Genomic DNA, 18,600 nt, shown 5'->3' on the forward strand with positions numbered 1-18,600 from the left:
TTTGGGAACAAATAAGCATCCAATGGAACCTCAAAACCATTAATAAGGGATAATGAAGTGCTGGACCAAAAAAAAATTAAATTAAAAAGCAAACAAACAAAAACTGAAGATCTTGGGGGAATAGGTGAGAGTTTCTTCACTGTTGCCAATTGAAGGTAGAATATTCAGAAGAAAATTGAAAATGTAGACAATGAACAACTAAGTACAAATGTGGTGAGGGAGGATAGGGTTTGCTTCTATTCCCCCCAGCCATATAGGAATAATAGGTTCTTGGTTAGATGTGGGGTATTCATAAAAAAGGTATGGTAAGTACATTTTCCTGGAGTCTTGCAAATACAATATTGATGTACCTAAAGAGAACTTGAAAAGGGGGAGGGGGGGAATTTCCCAGATAGACCTGTGAAACCTAGTGCCACAGAATACACAAGAAGATTAGCAGGATACTAATGATTCACAGGAGACATAATCTAAAATGACAGACATTGACAAAATCTAGGACCTCAAATGTTTATATCCAAATACAGCAAGTATGAGTATTAAGTGGTGAATTAGACATGCTAAAATAAAGAGATTGTTCAGGAGAATTCTATGGGTATAGTTTATATAGACCTTAGTAAAACATTTATCAAAGTCAGTCATGGTATTATTGTAAAAAAGTTGGGGAGATACATAACTTGCTGTATGGCCAGACTCCAAGATCTGTCATTAGTGTTTCCTTGTCAGAGTGGAGGAGGGTAGCTCTAGTAGTAAGCCAGAGGAATTTTTGTCTGGTCCTGTGCTGCTTAACATTTTTATCAATCACTTGGATAAAGATAATAGCATGCTTATCCAATTGGCCAGGGACACTGAGCTGGATCATATAAATAACACATTGAATAGGAGAGCTAGAATTTACAAGTTCTCAACCAGTTAAGATGTTAGACTGAATCTAGTAACAGGAAATTTAATAGAGATAAATATAAAAATATTAACTTCATAAATAAAATTTGGAGAAGGCATAGCTAAAGAGTAATTAAATCTGAAAATCTGTGTGAATTTCAGTAGACTGAAAGCTCAATATGACTCAACAGTGTTAGATAGTATCCAGAAAGTTAAAGTTATTGCAATTGTAGAAATGCATAGTGTCTAAAAGAAGGGGATCCTTGTGTTATGTCATATTCTAGCCAGAAAATATACAGAGTATTGTATGCAATTGTGGATCCCAAATTCTAGGTAAGGACATTGGTAGGTAAATGAAAGACAGTAAGCATGGTGGAAGGTTTCCAGCTCCTACCAAATAAAGATCAGTTAATGGAAGTGGAGTTGTTTAGTCTAGAGAGATAGAGGTGGTACATAATAGTTATTTTCAAGTGTAAAAAAGTTATCTGGTGGAAGATGCTTAGACTTGCCCTTTCTGATTTCAGGTGACAATATAGGAAATTGAGAGATGATTCTGGGCATGTGGCCATTGATGAATGGCTTATACTTTAAGGTGTCAAAGAGTTCCTTATTAAGGTCTGGTCAGTTTTTTACTGGCTGCTCCTCTTGCCTGAAATGTTTTCCCTCTTCATCTCTGACTCCTAGTTTCCCTGGCCTTTTTCAAGTTTCAGCTAAAATTCTACCATCTGCAAGAAGCCTTTCCCAATTCTATGCTTTAAATTATTTTTTCTATTTTTTTCTGTTTGCAGTTTGTACATAGTTTGTTTCATGTTGTTTCTCTCATTAGACTATGAACTGGTTAAGAGCAAGGGACTTTTACCTTTCTAAATAATCGCAATATTAAATACAATACCTAACATATAGTAGGTACTTAATGTTGTTGTTATCCTTCATTCTTGAAGAGGACCAATGACATCAGGAGAGTGATGTCTTGCAAGTGAATTGGATTTAAGTGAGGCAGGAATGTGTGCAAAGTTATCAGGCTTACTCCTTCAATCATGCACATCCAGTGGCAAGACATAGATCAAGGGCAATGGTCCCAGATTCAGTGAGACACCTTGGTCTTTTTAAGCAAAGGTTTTTCCCAGGCCTCAGTTTATCTGAGGCAACACCCCTTCTGTGATTTAAGGCTAGGTAAGAATTGAGGAATAAAATGGTATAGTTTGCCCACTCAAAAGAATCAATCTGGAAAGGGAAGACCGTCAGGGTTCCTGGCCAGAAATAAATGTTTATTGACTGACACACTATAGAGGCAGAATGATACTGAATTCTGTTTTAAATTTATTTTGTCAAATGAATATTTTTTTAAGTGAGGCAATTGGGGTTAAGTGACTTGCCCAGGGTCACACAGCTAGTTAGTGTTAAGTGTCTGACGCCAGATTTGAACTCAGGTCCTCCTGACTCCAGGGCCAGTGCTCTATCCACTGAGCCACCTAGCTGCCCCTCAAATGAATATTTTTTAGTCTTTTCATTTAGCATTCTTGCGCGCGCAAATAAATATGTCCACATTTGGTTAATTTTGCACCTTGAATGCTCTTTTAATTCTCTGTTTTATGGAAACCTTTTCTATTAACCCCGTAAGCCTCCTTCCTCCTCTTAAGCTGTCAATTCTCCCTACTTAATTCACCATGTAGCCATGAACTCATAGCACCTCTTTTTCTTCTGTTCTTATTATATCTACTCTTTCCTCCTATTAGGTGAATGAATATATGAGTCAGATTTGTAGAAAGCACTATAAAGTTTAAGCCCACCCTCCTTGAGTGGTAGAGGAGAATATATACTTGGTTGAAGAATTTTTTGTACTTTAAGTCTTGCCATCTCTTCTCAGTAAAGATCCAATTGGTATCAAATAGTTATCAATGATAACAAGGAAAAATCAATTGGTAAAAATAATATAGGAGAAGTGATCAATGAAAAAGGACAATGGAGGAGATAGGAACTGATCACCTTGATTGTAGAGAGATAATATAGCTGAGTGTATGATATTGGGAAGAACATACTGGATAGAGAACTCACTCATGAGTTACAGCATTAGAAAAACACCTTTAACCCCTCATAGTTAACCCTCTAGAACCCAAAGGGAAGATCAAGATAACCGACCTCTTGGTATCCAAGTTACCATTAGAAGATGGGTTGAGAAAGTGATTCTGGAATTTATCTGTGTTATCTAGAGAAGATTCTTTTTTTCGTGTGTAGATTAAACTAAATGATCTCTGAAATCCCTTTCAACTTTGCTCATTTGCAATTCTATAATATCTATTACAATAATTCTTATATATAAATGTCAGTGAGTCAATCAATAAACATTTATTAAATATCTAATATGTGTCAAGCACTGTCATCATTGTAAATAAAGAAACTTATTTATAACCACCATGCATTTATCCATTGTGTTCTGGGTGACCAATGTTGGTTTATATTAGTTATATTGAGTTTAGATGAACTCTATTTTGTGGAAATACATGGTTCACTGATTTTTAGCATAACTAAAATTTAAATAGCATTACATATGAAAGTTTTTGTTTGTTTCTGGGGTTAACTTGAATGATACTATATCAGGTTTAAATACATACAAATCAGATAGCACAGAAGCTAGCTAAGAGAAAAGTCACTTGACGTACAGAAAGAATTAGGCAAAAATGTGATGATAGTCAATTTAAAAATATCATTAATGAAATTTGGCATAAAAAACAAAAAGAAGAATTGGACTTCTGAGAGGTAGCCACCCTTTTTCACTTCTATTTGGTTCTGCATATTTTTACCAGGTGTAGACCCACTTTCCAAAGGGGCTTTTGGGGTAGCTTCTCAGAGACAAGTATGTGGACTTGTTTATGATATTATTTTTTAAATTGTTTTTATTAGATTAGAAAAAAAATTGTTGCTGGATGAAAATAGGGTGAGGGCTACCAACACAACCAGGAACACCTGGCCCTTTTCAGTCTTGCTTCCAAGTTGATTTGTAAGGCAAATAGGGACATGAAGGAGTTAATGGAATTGGAAACCTTTGCCCTGTTTCCCGCTATCAACCAAACCACCACACTTCCCATGGACAGAGAGAACTAAATAAGAGTATTAGGGAATTTACTTTTTATTCAATCACATGGTACTATTACAAATATTAATCATTCTCTAGAGAAGAGGTGTCAGACATAAATAGTAACAGGGACCAGTAATCCATACATAAGGATCCCTACAGGCTGCATATTGACTTAGAAAACCACATATTATTATCATCTATTTTTATTGTATTTTTATTTATATTTATTTATTTTATTAAATATTTCCCAATTACATTGGAGGGGTAGGCAATGGGGTTTAAGTGACTTGCCCAGGGTCACACAGCTAGTAAGTGTTATGTGTCTAAGGCCAGATTTGAACTCAGGTTCTCCTGACTCCAGGGCTGGTGCTTTATCCACTGCACCACCTAGCTGCCCCCTCCCAATTACATTTTAATCTGGTACCTTGAATTTAGGAGTGGCCCCCTGTTGTTTTAGGAATGGTCCCCAGGTCACATGTTTGATACCTATGCTCTAAAACATAGCATGAATAAGTATAAAAATAAAAATACTAGACACTTACTTTATATACCATAACAATAATACTGTAATCAATAAGAAAAATCTGATTTTAAAATGTAGGCTTGCATGAAGACCACAAAATGAATTGTAGATAATGCAAGGGTCAAAGACCAAATTATGGAAACAGTAAAAAACTATTTTAAAGATAATGACAATAGTATTATTACATATCGTAATTTATGGGACACAACTAAAGCAGGTCTCAGAGGCAAATTTATATTCCTAAAATGCTCATAATAACAAAATAGAAGAGAAGATTAATGAGATGAGCAGGCAGTTTTAAAATATTAGAAAATCAACAAATTAATTATCAGGCAGGCTTGTTGGCAGTTGCGTATACATATTAAAGACAGGAATGTGACTAGGCAGGATAAAGAGAGTGACCTTGCTCCCAGGGCTTCATTTTGTTCCTCTGCATTTTTCCCTTTCTCAGTAAGTTGCATTGGAGAGCAAAAGAGTTTTGGAATTGTGAACTGGGAGGACTGAGGATGCTAGGAGTCTGATAGTTTGTTAGAAGAGTAGCCTCTAAAAGGATGCTGGCTTGCTCAACTTTAAACATCAGAAATTAAAACAAGGTTACGTGGACTTTCTGACTCTAAGTCAGACAAATATTTCTGAAAACTATTATGCTTTGGTGACCAGAAAACACAAATGAAAAACAAACAAAACAGATATGAGCCTGAGGGCACCAGCTAGCTGGGGTGGCTCTGTGCTTCAAAAGCTTAGAGCCTAGAGCAAGGAATCTCCTTCTGGAGAGGAAAAACTCATTTTAGCTAGCCAAGATTCTGAGAGATGAATAAATTACTTATGAAAAATAAAACCATAGAGGTTCCTTCAGTTTTATGCCTAGTTCTGTGAAGTTTCTATTTTTCTAAAAAACCAACTGTAACAAAAAGCCTTTGGGTTTTAAGCTCAAAGAAAAAATGGCAGAGACACAAAAGATGACATCTCAGATGAGGATTTCAATGAAAGCCAGAAGTAGGAAGCAAAGAGAAACTTCAAGACCTCTATCTAAGTGCAACCTTACCTGGCAGCAGCCATGGAAATTGGGAAACAACTCTTTGCAACAGCTAATGTGAAACCAGCAGGAATGATGCCCATGCCTTGCCCAGACTGCTTAATACACAAGGTTCACTGGGAAAAGGATCAGTAGGAACAGGGCAATCACATCACTAGAAGACTTTGTTACCAATGGAGTGTCCAAAATTTGAGATACCAATCCATACATATTCCTTGACCATACCTCTTCATACATACATCCAAACCACCTTGTGATTCCCATGTGTTTGTTTCCTCACATGTGTATTTTTGCTACATATATTCAATGCATATATATCCTTCCACATGTTTCTTATGGGTATCTAGTCTTCCCACTAATAGTGTTTATATTTTAAAGAAGATTGTGACCAACTTTATATGGGTAATGTTTGATTGTTCCTTTTCTGTACTATTTCATTATACAAATCGCTTTGAACTAATTGTGTTTTCCTATTAACCAGAAAGTTACATACAATGATAGGGGCTCAGAAGATATTGGTTTTGAGCCAATATTGACCTTAAACCTAGCATGGTGTTATCTAGAGAACTCACCATGCAAGTGAAGCAATACCTTCATGTGCTACATAATTCAACTCAAAAAAGATTTGTTGAGTGTCTATGATATTCCAGGTACTGTGCTACATACCAAGCTGTATACAAAGACAAACATTGAAAAGAGCACTGGCTCTAACGTCAAAGGACTTGAGTTCAAATACTGCATCTGATGCTTACTACCTGTATGAAGTTGAGATCACTTTAACCTCCTTGAACCTCAGTTTCCTCAACTGTAAAATGAAGTCAGACTGTATAGCCTCTGATGTCCCTTCTGGGTCTAAAGTCATGATTCTATTATCCTATGCACCAGTCTTTGCCCTCAATGAGATGACATACTACTGTGAGGAATCATTATTCACACAAATAAATATATAGGAAAGAAAGGGAAATAAGCATTTATTAAATGCCTAAGAGGAAAGCCGAAGCAACTTGCAAGGCTGGAAAAGGTCTTTGATAGGAGGTGGAGCCTAAGCAATGTTTTGAAGGAATCCAAGAATTCTACAAGGTGGAAATAAGAAGAGAGATGATTTTAAGCATGGGGCACATCCTACATAAAGACACACAGAGAGAAGAAGAAATGTTATGTGCAGGGAATGACAAGTCAAGTGCTTTTGTTAGACCGTAGAATGAATGGGGGAAGCAATATGAAGTCAGTTCAGAAAGATAGGTTTGAGTTAAATTTTGAATGGTTTTCAATGCCAAATAGAGGAGTTTGTCTTAAAGGAAATAAGGAGCCACTAAAAATTCTTGCTCATGGCAGCAACATAGTGAAGCTTCTACATCAGGAATATCAATTTGGCAACTGTGTGGTGGAAGGATCAAAGAACAGAGAGCCTTGGAAGAAATTCCAATTAAAAGGTTATTGGAATAATCTAGCTAATAGTAATGATGATAATTAGCTTTATATATATTTATATAGCACCCACTATATGTAAGGTACTGTAGTAAACACTTTACAATTATTGCATTTGATCCTTACAACAACCCTGAGAGGTAGTCACTACTGTTATACCCATTTTATAGGTGAAAAAACTGAGGCAGAGTTTAAGTGACTTGCCCTGAATCACACAATTAACCAGAATCTGAGGCCAGATTTGAACTCGGGTCTTCCTGACCCCAGGCCTGAGGCTTTATCCACTGTAACACTTTGGGGCCCTTGCAGGAGGTAATGAGGGTCTAGATTAGGGTAGGGATAGGGGTAGCTAGTGGTGCAGTGGATAGAGCACTGGCCCTGGATTAAGGAGGACCTGAGTTCAAATCTGACCTCAGACACTTTAACACTTACTGGCTGTGTGGCCCTGGGCAAGTCACTTAACCCTCATTTTCCTGCCAAAAAAAAAATTTTTTTTAATAGATTAGGGTAGGGACCATATAAATATAGAGAAAAGACATAAGATGTTTTAGATGTAGAATTGACAGAATCTGGCCATGAATATGGTGATGTTGAGGATAAAAGAGGACATCACAAAGATTAAAGAAGAAATAAATAGAATAAAAAACAAACAAAAAAAAAACAACACAAAAAAGAAAACCATTTCTTCCTTAATGCCCACAATGGGCAAGCATTTTGACAAAATTTAGACAAAGATGAGAAAAACTTCTTGACTTTAAGAAACATAGATTCTGCTTAAGGATATAATATATACACAGATAGGTAAACACAAAATGATCCCAGGAGATACAGAGAACAAAAGAACTGTGGGGATTAAGAAAATAGTTACCAGAATTAAATCTTGAAGTAAGAAAAAGATTTTAAGAGTCACAGATGAGAAGTTTATGTATGCCTCATCTTGAGTGATGGCTAGTGCAAAGGTGTGAAGACAAGGAGATGGAATGTTGAATTTGAGTTTGCAAGAGTAGTAAGGAGAATAAGAAGATCTATCTGGAAAGGTATGTAGAAGCCAGATTGTAGAAAGCTTTAAATGTCGCTATGGGAAATGTGTGATTTACTCTAGGGGTGATTAGGAATCCACTGAAGATTTTTGAGTAGGGGAGTGACAAGGTCAGATGTGATGTAGGAATAGTATTCTTTGCATCTGTGTAGAAGAAGATAAATTAGAGAACAAGAAAGAAAGGAATCAGGTATACTAGTTAGGAGACTGCTTTGGTGGTCCAGGGGAGAGGTAATGAAGGTCTGGAATGTGAGTGGACAGGAGGAAATAGATGTAAGAGATGTTATAAAGGTATAATTGACAAGACTTGGTCACTGATTGAATACGGTTAGTGAAGAAGAGCAAAAGAAAGGGGAAATTAGCATTTATTAAGCATCTACTATGTGCTAGTCTCTGACAAAATATCTTATTTGGTCCTCACTACAACACTGGGAGGCAGGTGCTATTATTTTCCTTATTTTACAATTAAGGAAATTGAGGCAGGAAGAGATTAAGTGACTTGCACAGCATCTGAGTTAGGATTTGAACTCAAGACTTCCAGACTCAAAGCTCATAATTCTCTCCACTGTGCCATCTAGCAGTCTGTTTTGTGCTGATAAATGTTTAACAACCAGTATGGATGACACACTTTTAAGTTTAATCTACATTTTGTCCATTACTTTTTTTTTTTTTTTTGCAGGGCAATGAGGGTTAAGTGACTTGCCCAGGGTCACACAGCTAGTAAGTGTCCAGTGTCTGAGGCCGGATTTGAACTCAGGTCCTCCTGAATCCAGGGCCAGTGCTTCATCCACTGTGCCACCTAGCTGCTCCCTCTCCATTACTTTTTAAAGCCTAAACAATAAACAAAGCAATAAATCAAAACCTGATTTGTAAAGTTTGCATATTTCCTAGGTGTAAATGCTCACACTGAAAAATTTTAAATTGTCTCACCAGCCAGTATGAACTGACCCCAGCACACCCCTGGAGACCTTGTCTTCTTTAAGTCTTAAATTATTTTGTTGCATATTATATCTAGGAAGTACATGTATGTATGTATGTATGTATGTATGTATATATGTATGTATGTGTGCTGGTTTGGGAATCAAAGTATTGAGTCCAAATGACAACTTTAATACTTACTATCTGTGTGACCATGGGCAAGTTATCTCCCTTGGTCTCATTTGTTCATCAACAAAATGAAGGGATTGAACTAGATGACTAAGGTCCTTTCTAGTTTTAAATATACGATCCTAGAATAAAATGGGGATAGTAAGAACCCAGGCAACTGCAAGAGTGGAAGTTCACTTCACAGCAATAAGTATATTGGCAACAAGGGAAGGATTAGAAGATTTCCACTTATGGTCATTTTTAATTTGAGTTGCCAATGGGACATCTCGGTTGAGAAGTCCAGCAGGTAGCTGATAATAGGGAATTAGGGTTTAAAAGATTAGAGCTAGTTATCTATATATAGAAGTCATCTCGCTAAAAATATTAGAGGTATCTCTCCCCTCTCCAGTCTATCCTTCACTCAGCTGTCAAATTAATCTTCCTAAAGTACAAGCCTGAACATGTCACCTTCCTATTCAATAAACTCCAGTGACTCCATGTCACCTACAAGATCAAATGTAAAATCATCTGGCTAACAAAGTCTTTCTCAATCTGCACCAGGCCCCCACTTTTCCAATTTTCTTACACTTGCACCCCACTGTAATACCTCTCCCATATATTCTGCAGTCTCCCTATTGTTCCTCCAACAAAATACTCAAACTCCTTACTAAAGACTCTTTTTACTGGCTATTCCCCATGCGTATAATCCTCTCTCTTCTCATCTCTGCTTCTTACTTCCTTCAAGTCCCAATGAAAATCCTACCTTTTACAGAAAGCCCTTCCTGATTCCCCTTCACCCTCTTCCTGGATCACTGTCCTGGCAGATGTGCTTGCATAGTTTAATGAAACTATGAGCTCTGCCATGCAGGGTTACCCAGAATGGAAAGGTCAGAGTGGAGAGTTCTGACAAAAGGTGATCCACTGGAGAAAGAAATGGCAAACCACTTCAGCAACTTTGCCAAGATAGTATCAAAATGATAAAAGAGATGACAGTGGAAGATGAGCTCCTCAGGTCTGCAAGAGTCCAATATACTAGCAGGAAGAGCAGAAGACAAATACGTGTAGCTCTAGTACTAATGAAACGTCTGGGCCAAAGCCAAAAGGAAGCTCAGTTTCAGATGCATCTAGTGACAAAGGAAAGTCCAGTGCCACAAAGAACCTAAAATGTAAGATCTATGAACCAAAGTAAGCCAGACATGGTCACATAAGAGATGGAAAGGTTAAACATGGATATCTTGGGTGTCATTGGACTTAAATGGATGGAGATGAGTGAACTTAATTCAGGTGATCGTTACATATACTACTGTGGCAAGAGAAATCATTATACTCTTATATTAGTAACTAATTATTAATTTGTGATCTACCCTTTTCCTACTATTTTTGTTAAGACCCAACTCCTGAAAAACTCATGAAGTGCATGACTGAGTTAGTGACATTCCTCCTAGCCCCCAAGACATGTGCTTGTTAATTTGGTTGGGCTAGACCCCATCCAACTGGGAAACCTAATTTCTGTTTAGAATCCAGTTTAAATCGATCCTATGAATGGGAAAGGAATCCCCTGTCCTTGACCCCCTCCGTTAGAGTTTAGGGTAATATCAAACATGAAGGAGGAAACTAGTCAGACAGGTCTAGATGGTGTGGGGACCAATTTTTAATTGGGGAGTGCTAGCTAAACGGCTTGCCGCAATATTGGGGCAAGGAAGGAGACCGGCAGCCTCCCTCAGGACAGAGCAGGATTTATTTTAACAAGAACGACCTTAAAAAAAAAAACACAAACAGGATCAGTAGGATCAAGAGAAAGGAAATAAAATGGGGAAAGGGAAATTATACAACCTGAAAAAACACCACCACCCAGGAATCAGCTGAGAATACACAGCAGCACTCCTGTCCCTTCTAGCTTCCAGCTAGAATGGTGAATTCTCCTCCCCTTTTCCAGCAAACCCCACACAGCCCCCAGCCAATTAGCTGGCCACTCCAACTGTTACATGACTGTTCTCACTAGGTTTCCAATCATTATAATTTTGCCAGGCCCATGTAGGCATCTGAGAGTGGTGATGACTTGAGGTGCCAGCCCCATGGCAATGGCTATAACCAGTGGGTGGAGCACCATACGGTTTGTGGAGCTCCAGGCCAGTGCAAGCTGAGGTTTTTGGTTTTTTTAATTCTAGCCAAAAGATGGGGTCATAAAATACCTCAAATAACAATTCTTTACAATGGAAATGGCTTCCCCTACCTAGGTGCCTTGAGGCTACTGAATCTCATGATCAAGATAATTCTTAGCAGAAGGATGTGAAAACTTTAATGTCCACCAATCAGGGCTGAGTTTCAATTGTTAGGGGAGTTCCCTCTTAGAATGCATACAGCAGATTTAAGGTGATTCAGAACCTCCCTTTGGATCTTTGCTTACTGAGAGAAAGCATTGACCATCAATTTATTGGTTATTAGTTAGACTAATTAATAAGCTGATTATTAATTACCCAGAAACTGTGTCTCAGAGGTTTTCATTCTTGACAATGGGCAAGAATCCCTTAGAAGAAATGGAGCAGTCCTTATAGTCAATAAAATGGTGAAAAAAGCAGTACAGGGTTATGATCTCAAAATCGACGGACTGATATCTGTTCAGATCCAGGAAAAACTATTCAATATCACAGTAAGGCAAGTCTAGTCTCCAACTACTGATGCAGGAGTGGCCAAAGCTATCACTTCAATGAAGAACTACATCTTATAGAAATAATACCCCCCCAAAAAAAATTACATTCATCTTAGGGGATTGGAATGCTAAAGTAGGAGATCAAAAGATAAGTGGAATAACAGGCAAGTTTGCCCTTAGAGCATAAAATGAAGTCCAGAGACTAATAGAGTTTTGTTTTGCAAGGCAACTAGGGTTAAGTGACCTGCCCAGGGTCACACAGCTAGTAAGTGTTGATTGTCAGAGGCCAGATTTGAACTCAGGTCCTCCTGAATTTAGGGCTGGGACTTTATCCATTGTGCCACCTAGCTGCCCCCCAATAGAGTTTTATTAAGATAACTCACTGGTGGGGGCAGCTAGGTGGAGCAGTGGTTAAAGCCCCAGCCCTAGACTCAGGAGGACCTGAGTTCAAATCTGGCCTCTGACAATCGACACTTACTGGCTGTGTGACCCTGGGCAAGTTACTTAACCCTCATTGCCCTGCAAAAAAAAAAAAAAAGATAACTCACTGGTCATAGCAAATAATCTTTTTCAACAAGTCAAAGGGTGACTCTACATGTGGACATCACCAGACACATCAGTATAGAAATCAGATTCCTTATATACTTTGCAGCCAAAGGAGAAGAAACTCTATACAGTAAGTTAAAATAAGACCTAGGACTGGCTATGGCACAGATCAAGAGCATCTTCTTGCAAAATTCAAACTTAAATTGAAGAAAGTAAGGAAAATCATCAAACTACACTCATATGACCAAAATAACACCCCTTATGAATATGAAGTGGAAGTGAAGAATAAATTTAAGGGTTTAAATTTGGTAGATACGGGCGGCTAGGTGGCGCAGTGGATAAAGCACCGGCCCTGGATTCAGGAGTTCCTGAGTTCAAATCCGGCCTCAGACACTTGACACTTACTAGCTGTGTGATCTTGGGCAAGTCACTTAAGCCCCATTGCCCCGCCAAAAAAAAAAAAAAAATTTGGTAGATAAAGTGCCTTAAGAATGACAGAGTATCAGGGCAGCTAGATGGCACAGTGGATAAAGCACCAGCCCTGGATTCAGGAGTACCTGAGTTCAAATCCGGCCTCAGATGCTTAACATTTACCAGCTGTGTGACCCTGGGCAAGTCACTTAACCCCAATTGCCTCACACACAAAAAAAAATGACAGAGTATCAAGGTAACCCCAATTGCCTCACAAAAAAAAAAAAAATGACAGAGTATCAGGGCAAATAATGAAAAAAAAAATGCACAGGAAGGTGGGTTAGCTGTACCAAATCTGGAGCTCTACTATAAAGCAGCAGTGATCAAAACTATCTGGTACTGGCTAAGAAATAGAGTGGAGGACCAATGGAATAGGCTAGGCAGAGGAGACACAGTGGTAAATGACATTATTAATGTACTGTTTGATAAACCCAAAGACCCCAGCTTCTGGGATAGGAATTCAGTATTTGACAAAAATTGCTAGGAAAACTGGAAGATAGTATGGCAGAAATTAGGCATAGACCAACATCTGACACCTTATAGTAAATAAGGTCAAAATGGGTACATGATTTAGACATAAGAGGTGATACCATAGGAAAATTAGGAGAAAAAGGAATAGTTAGGAGAAAAAGGAGCAGTTTATGACCAAACAAGAGATAGAGAATATTATGAAATGCAAAATGGATGATTTTGATTACATTAAATTAAAAAGGTTTTATACAAACAGAAACAATGCATCCAAAATTAGAAGAGATGCAGAAAGCTGGGAAATAATTTTTATGGCCAGTACCTCTGATAAAGGCCTCATTTCTAAAATATATAGGGAACTAAATCAAATTTATATGAATCCAAGTCATTCCCCAATTGAGAAATGGTCAAAGGATATGAACAGGCAGTTTTCTGATGAAGAAATCAAAGCTATCTATTCCCATATGAAAAAATGCTCTAAATCAACATTGATTAGAGAGATTCAAATTAAAACAACTCTAAGGTACCACCTGAAACCTATCAGATTGGCTAATATGACAAAAAAGTAAAATAATAAATGTTGGAGAAGCTGTGGAAAAACTGGAACACTAATGCATTGTTGGTGGAGCTGTGAACTGATTCAACCATTCTGGAGAGTAATTTGGAATTATGCCCAAAGGGCTATAAAGCTGTGCATACCCTTTGACCCAGCAATACCACTCTTGGGTTTTTTTCTCAAAGAGATCATAAAAAAGGGAAAAGGACCCAAATGTGCAAAAATATTTATAGCTGCTCTTTTTGTGGTGGCAAGGTATTGGAAATTGAGGGGATGCCCATCAATTGGGGAATAGCTGGACAAGTTGTGGTATATGAATGTAACGGAATACTATTGTGTTGTAAGAAACGATGAGCAGGAGGAGTTCAGAGAAACCTGGAGAGTCTTGCATGGGCTGATGAAGAGTAAGATGAGCAGAACCAGAAGAACATTATACACATTATCATCAACATTGTGTATTGATCAACTGTGATAGACTTTGTTCTTCTCATCAATTCAATGGAACAAGAAAGTTACAAAGAACTCATGATGAAAAAAGCTCTCCAAATCAAGAAAAAAAAAAGGAACTGTGGAATATGGATGCTGATCAGACCATACTATTTCTTTTCTTTTTGGTGCTGTTGGTTTTCTGATTTAAGGTTTATCCTTTGTGCTCTGATCCTTCTCGTATAACATGACTAATGCAGAAATATGTTTAATGTTATTATGTATATATAACCTATATCAGATTACTTGCTGTCTAGGGGAGGGGGGAGGGAGGGGTGGGAGGGAGGAAAATTTGAAATTGGAAATCTTATATAAATAAATGTTGAAAATTATTTCTACATGTAACTGGCAAATAATAAAATAATTTTATTTTTTAAAAAAGAATGACAGAGGTTTCAATATTGTACATGAGGCAGCAACAAAAAACACCTCAACAAAAAAAAAAAGAAAAGCAAGGGGAAATGGCTGTCTGAAGAGGGCTTACAAATAGCTGAGGAAAGCAAAAGGGAAAAAGAAAGGGAAAGATATATCCAACTGAGTGTAGAATTGCAGAGAATGACAAGGAGAGATACAAGTTTTTTTTTTTTAATAAGCAATGCAAGAGGGGCAGCTAGATGGCACAGTGGTTAAAGCACCGGCCCTGGATTCAGGAGTACCTGAGTTCAAATCCAGCCTCAGACACTTGACACTTACTAGCTGTGTGACCCTGGGCAAGTCACTTAACCCCCATTACCTGTAAAAACAACAAAAAAAAATAAGCAATGCAAGGAAATAAAATAATAGAATGGGAAAGATGAGATCTCTTAAAGAAAATTAGAGATATCAAGAGAATGTTTCATGCAGAAACGGATATGATAAAAGACAAAAATGGGGAGAACTTAATAGAAGAGATTAAGAAGAAATGGCAAGAATACACAAAAGAACTATACAAGAAAGATCTTAACATCACTGATAACCATGGTGGTATGGTTACTGATCTAAAGCCAAATATCCTTATCAAAGAAGTCCTAAGTGGACCTTAGGAGTACCAGATCACCCAGCAATACCGCTATTAAGTCTGCATCCCAAAGAGATCATAAGCAAGAGAAAAGGAGCCATATGTACAAAACTATTTATAGAAGCTCTTTTTGTGGTGGCAAAGAATTGGAAATTGAGGGCATGCCTATCAATTGGGGAATGGGTAAACAAGTTGTGACATATGTTTTTTGTTTTTGTTTTGTTTTGTTTTGTGGGGCAATGTGGGTTAAGTGACTTGCTCAGGATCACACAGCTAGTAAGTGTGTGAGTTCGGTTTTGAACTCAGGTCCTTCTGAATCCAGGTCCAGTGCTTTATCGACTGTGCCAACTAGCTGCCCAAGTTGTGATATATTAATGTAATGGAATGCTATTGTGCTATAAGAAAGGGTGAGCAGGTGGATTTAAGAAAAACCTGGAAAGACTTATACAAACTGATGATGAGTGAAGTAAACAGAACCAGGAGAACATTATATACAGTAAGAGAAGCATTGTGTTATGATCAATTGTGATGAACTTATCTCTTCTTAGCAATACAATGATCTAAAGTAATGCCAAAAGACTCATAATGAAAAATGGTATTCACATCCAGAGAAAGAACTATGGTGTCTGAATGCAGATCGAGTTATACTATTTTTACTTTTTTTTTCTTTCTCATGATTTTCCCCTTTTGTTCTGATTTTTCTTTTACAGCATGATTAATGTGGAAATATGCTTAACATGATTGTACTGTATAACATATATTAGATTGCTGGCTCTCTTGGGGAGATGGAAAGGAAGGGAGGGAAGGAAAGAAAAAAAACGAGAACTCAATCTTATAAAAATGAATGTTCAGGGGGCAGCTAGGTGGTGCAGTGGAAAAAGCACCAGCTCTTTATTCAGGAGGACCTGAGTTCAAATCTGGCCTCAGATACTTGACACTTACTAGCTGTGTAACTCTGGGCAAGTCACTTAACCCTCATTGCCCCCCCCCAAAAAAAAGTTGAAAACGATCTTTACATGCAATTGGGAAAAAAAAATACTATTAAGTCGGGGGGGGGGGGGTCGGGGAAGCGTACCAGATCATCTTACTTGTCTCCTGAGAAACCTGTATGCAGATCAAGAAGCAATAGTTACAACTGAACATGGAACAATTGATTTGTTTAAGATTGCAAAAGGAATATAACACAGGTATATATTCTCTCCCTATTTATTTAACTTACATGCAGAGTATAGAAAACAAGATAAAAAACAGAATTAAGATCATGGGAGAAATAGCAACAACCTCAGATATGCATAAAATACCATTCTAATGGCAGAAAGAGAAGAATTAAGAAGCTTCTTTATGAGGGTAAAAGAGGAGAGAGTATAAGTTGGCTTGAAGCTTAACATAAAAAAAAAAAAACAACCAACAAACTAAGGTTTTGGAAGTTGGTCTCATCACTTCCCAACAAATAGAGGAAGGAGAAATGAAAGCAGTGTTGGATTTTATATTTGTGGGCTCAAAGATCAGTGCAGACAGTGACTGCAGCCATGAAATTAAAAGATATTTCCTCCTTGGAAGGAAAGCTATGGCAAATCTGGACAGCATACTAAAAGCCAGAGATATCAATTTGACAACAAAAGTCTATATAGTAATAGCTATGACTTTTTTTCCAATAGCAACATATGGTTGTGAGAATTAGACTATAAGCAAAGTTGAGAACCACAGAATTAACACTTTCAAATTGTAGTCCTGGAGAAGACTCTTGGGAGTCCCTTAGATAGCAAGGAGATTAGATCAGTTAATATTTAAAGAAATTAATTCAAACTATCCATTGGAAGGTCAAATACTGAAGCTGAAGTGTAAATACTTTGGGCACATAATGGGAAGACATCTGAAAGGACCCTGACATTGGGAAAGATTGAAGCCAAAAGATAAAAGGGATGGCAGAGAATGAGATAGATAGTGTCATGCATGTCATTTATATTAATGTGGGACTAGCCTGTTTCTGTCTAAATTATTAGGGAAATAGACTGTTGTTTTCTAAAATAATGCTACTTACAAATTAATGGCTGTTGCACCCATTTAGGTAGTAAGCATTTATTACATCATATTAAATGTTAGCAGAGCATTGACTTCATTTAACACAAGTCAAAAAAACCCCAGCACCATATTGTCTCTAAGAGAGAGCACATGGCCCTAAGCAGAGTTCAGAAACTCTACATTACCTAAAAAGGAGAGTATTCACAAACCAGACAACCTTCCTCGCCTAGCATGCCACCCAGAAAGGCATTCACCTTGTGATCTCAATCTCTTTTCCTCTTCCAATAGAGGTGGCTCTTACACCCTGATCAAAACTAATTGGCTGGGGGCAGCTAAGTGGTGCAGTGGATAAAACACTGGCCCTGCATTCAGGAGGACCTGAGTTCAAATCCTGCCTCAGACACTTGACACTAGTTGTGTGACCCTGGGCAAGTCACTTAACCCTCATTGCCCTGCAAAAACAAACAAACAAACAAAAACCCCCCAAAAACTAATTGGCTAGCATCATTCAGTTTCATTGATTGACATGACCTGAGGGTGGTCCATATTAAAATGATCTGACATCAGGGTCTAGTGCAAAGACAAACCTCCTAAGGGCAAAGGCACTTTCAGATAGGTGTGGTTTTAATCTCTTTACTTATTGAACTAAACCTTCAAGTAGGGGTGAAGAGAAAGTTAAGACTGGCTCCCTGTGTCCCCCAAAGAGATCCATTATCAATAATTATTTCCTCACACATGGAAACAATGAATATGAACTTGTACAGACTTTGAGAGATAGTGGAGGATAGAAGTGCTTAGTGTCTTATGGTCCATGAGATCAGGAAGAGTTGGATACAACCGAACAACAATTTCCTGATTCCCCTTACTTCTAGCTAGTTCACCCTGTTAATTATATCCAATTTATCCTATACACAGCTTTTTTGTACAAAGGTGTTTGCATGTTGTCTCCCCTAATGGACTGTGGGATCCTTGAGAGTAGGGATACCTAGTGCTTGACAAATTTGTTGTTCAGTTGTTTCAGTCATGTCTGAGTCTTCATTACTTCATTTGGAGTTTTCTTGACAAAAATACTAAAATAGTTTGCCATTTCCCTCTTCAACTCATTTTACAGATGAAGAAACTGAGTCAAACAGGGTTAAGTGACATGCCAGGGGCCACATAGCTAGTAAGTGTCAAGTGTCTGAGGCCGGATTTGAACCCAGGTTTTCTTGACTCTAGGCTCATTGTTCTATTCACTGTAACATGTAGATATCCTCTTTGCACATAGACATTTGATACTTATTAACTGTGATATTCCTTCTTTTTTTAAACAAATTTATTATTTATTTTAAACATTC

Source organism: Dromiciops gliroides, chromosome 6 (genome assembly GCF_019393635.1).
Source record: "Dromiciops gliroides isolate mDroGli1 chromosome 6, mDroGli1.pri, whole genome shotgun sequence".
NCBI classification, from domain to species: domain Eukaryota; kingdom Metazoa; phylum Chordata; class Mammalia; order Microbiotheria; family Microbiotheriidae; genus Dromiciops; species Dromiciops gliroides.